General features: G+C 41.6%; 1 non-coding gene across 1 annotated transcript; it reads left to right on the top strand.

The window, feature by feature from the left end:
• The first annotated feature begins 2,287 nt into the window (after window positions 1-2,287).
• On the top strand, window positions 2,288-2,395 carry LOC148574809 (small nucleolar RNA R71). The gene has a single exon (XR_015905722.1). It is a non-coding gene; the product is annotated as a small nucleolar RNA R71 (small nucleolar RNA).
• Window positions 2,396-3,251: the final 856 nt, after the last annotated feature.

Here is a 3,251-nt window from a genome sequence, read left to right as displayed (position 1 = left end):
GTTGCTCGCCTTCGAGCAAAAGAAGAAAGAATAGAAGAAGAAGAAGATATGGAGGAGATGGAGGGATGTGTGTATGGATGTGAGTGGTGAATGGAAAACAGAAGGGATGGTCCTGAATGGAGAGAGAGAGGGTGAGGTGGGTGGGGATCCTGTGGGATTCACAGATCCTGAGATGATCCTGTGGTGTCCACAGATCTTGAGGTGATCCTGTGGTGTCTACAGATCCGGAGGTGTCAAGGATTTACATCCCTGCACCCATTAGGCATGTAAAATGCCCTTGCACACAACTCTGGGCGTTCAGCACCAGGTTGGTGCCCATTTTGGGCATTCAACGCCCATTTGCTGCCATTTCTGGCGTTGAACGCCAGAACCATGCTTGTTCTGGGCGTTCAGCGCCAGGATGCTGCCCATTTTGGGCGTTCAGCGCCAGAACCATGCTCTGTTCTGGCGTTTGAACGCCAGACAGATGCTCCTCCAGGGTGTGATTTTTCTTCTGCTGTTTTTGATTCCGTTTTTGATTTTTTTGTTTATTTTGTGACTCCACATGATCATGAACCTATAAAGACATATAACTAAGAAAAATATAGTTAGATAAATAAAAATTGGGTTGCCTCCCAACAAGCGCTTCTTTAATGTCAATAGCTTGACAGTGGGCTCTCATGGAGCCTCACAGATGTGCAGAGCATTGTTGAAACTCTCCAACACCAAACTTAGAGTTTGACTGTGGGGGCTTGGGTTGACTCTGTTTTGAGAGAAGCTTTTCATGCTTCCTCTCCATGGTTGCAGAGAGAGATCCTTGAGTTTTAAACACAAGGGAGTCCTCATTCATTTGGAGGACTAATTCTCCTTTGTCAACATCAATCACAGCTCTTGCTGTGGCCAGGAAAGGTCTTCCTAGGATAATGGATTCATCCTCTTCCTTTCCAGTATCCAAGACTATGAAATCAGCAGGGATGTAAAGGCCTTCAACCTTTACTAATACGTCCTCTACTTGTCCATAAGCCTATTTTCTTGAATTGTCTGCCATCTCTAATGAGATTTTAGCAGCTTGCACCCTATAGATTCCCAGTTTCTCTATTACAGAGAGGGGCATGAGGTTTATTCCTGAACCAAGGTCACACAGAGCCTTAAAGATCATGGTGCCTATGGTACAAGATATTATGAACTTTCCAGGATCCTGTTTCTTCTGAGGTAATGTCAGTTGATCCAGATCACTTAATTCATTGATGAACAAGGGAGGTTCAACTTTCCAAGTATCAATGCCAAATAATTTGGCATTCAGCTTCATGATTGCACCAAGAAACTTGGCAGTTTGCTCTTCAGTAACATCCTCATTCTCTTTAGAAGAGGAATACTCATCAGAGCTCATGAAGGGCATAAGGAGGTTCAATGGAATCTCTATGGTCTCTAGATGAGTCTCGGATTCCTTTGGTTCCGCAGAGGGAAGCTCCTTATTGATCACTGGACGTCCCAGGAGGTCTTCCTCATTGGGATTTGCGTCTTCCTCTCCCTTTTTGGGTTCGGCCATGGTGCTTATGTCAATGGCCTTGCACTCTCCTTTTGGATTCTCTTCTGTATTGCTTGGGAGAGTACTTGGAGGGATTTTAGTAATCCTTTTACTCAGCTGGCCCACTTGTGCTTCCAAATTTCTAATGGAAGACCTGGTTTCATTCATGAAACTCACAGTGGCCTTAGATAGATCAGAGACTAGATTTGCTAAATTAGAAGCATTTTGTTCAGAGTTCTCTGTCTGTTGCTGAGTGGATGATGGAAAAGGTTTATTATTGTTAAACCTGTTTCTTCCACCATTATTAAAGCCTTGTTGAGGCTTTTGATCCTTCCATGAGAAATTAGGGTGATTTCTCCATGATGAGTTATAGGTGTTTCCATAAGGTTCACCTAAGTAATTTACCTCTGCTATTGCAGGGTTCTCAGGATCATAAGCTTCTTCTGCATAAGAAGCCTCTTGAGTACTGTTGGATGCAGCTTGCATTCCATGCAGACTCTGAGAGATCATATTGACTTGCTGAGTCAATATTTTATTCTGAGCCAATATGCCATTCAGAGTATCAACTTCAAGAACTCCCTTCTTCATAGGCGTCCCATTACTCACAGGATTCCTTTCAGAAGTGTACATGAACTGGTTATTAGCAACCATGTCAATGAGTTCTTGAGCTTCTGCAGGCGTTTTCTTTAGGTGAATGGATCCACCTGCAGAAGTGTCCAGTGACATCTTTGATAGCTCAGATAAACCATCATAGAATATATCCAGGATGGTCCATTCTGAAAGCATGTCAGAAGGACACTTTTTGGTCAACTGTTTGTATCTTTCCCAAGCTTCATAGAGGGATTCACCTTCTTTCTGTCTGAAGGTTTGAACATCAGCTCTAAGCTTGCTCAGCTTTTGAGGAGGAAAGTACTTGGCTAAGAAAGCCGTGACCAGCTTATCCCAAGAGTTCAGGCTATCTTTAGGTTGAGAGTCCAACTATATTCTAGCTCTGTCTCTTACAGCAAAGGGGAAAAGCATGAGCCTGTAGACTTCAGGATCTACTCCATTAGTCTTAACAGTATCACATATCTGCAAGAATTCAGTTAAGAACTGAAAAGGATCTTCAGATGGAAGTCCATGAAACTTGCAGTTCTGCTGCATCAGAGAAACTAGCTGAGGTTTCAGCTCAAAGTTGTTTGCTCCAATGGCAGGAATGGAGATGCTTCTTCCATGTAAATTGGAATTAGGTGCAGTAAAGTCACCAAGCATCCTCCTTGCATTATTATTATTTTCGGCTGCCATCTCCTCTTCCTATTCGAAAAATTCTGAAAGGTTATCTCTGGATTGTTGTAATTTAGCTTCTCTTAGTTTCCTTTTTAGGGTCCTTTCAGGTTCTGGATCTGCTTCCGCAAGAATGTTCTTATCCTTGTTCCTGCTCATATGACAAAGAAGAGGGCACAGAAAAATAATAATAATAATAGAGATCCTTTATACCACAGTATAGGGATCCCTGTGTGAGTAGAAGAAGAGGGGGAGACAAAGAATATAATGTAATGGAAGAAACACAACTGTGAGGAGGATTGAGATGTGAGATGAGATGTTAGTAGATGAATAAATAAATAGAATAAGATGGGAGAGGGAGAATTTTCGAAAATAATTTTTGAAAAAGGGTTAGTGATTTTCGAAAATAGTTTTTGAAAAAGGTTAGTAATTTTCGAAAAATTTTGAAATCAAAAATAAAAATAATTAGTTAATTAAAAAG

The sequence above is a fragment of the Arachis ipaensis genome, chromosome B2, assembly GCF_059453495.1.
Source record: "Arachis ipaensis isolate K30076 ecotype BB chromosome B2, ASM5945349v1, whole genome shotgun sequence".
Lineage (NCBI taxonomy): Eukaryota > Viridiplantae > Streptophyta > Magnoliopsida > Fabales > Fabaceae > Arachis > Arachis ipaensis.
The sequence above is the reverse complement of the archived record's forward strand: the minus strand, read 5'-3'. Positions and strand labels throughout refer to the sequence as shown.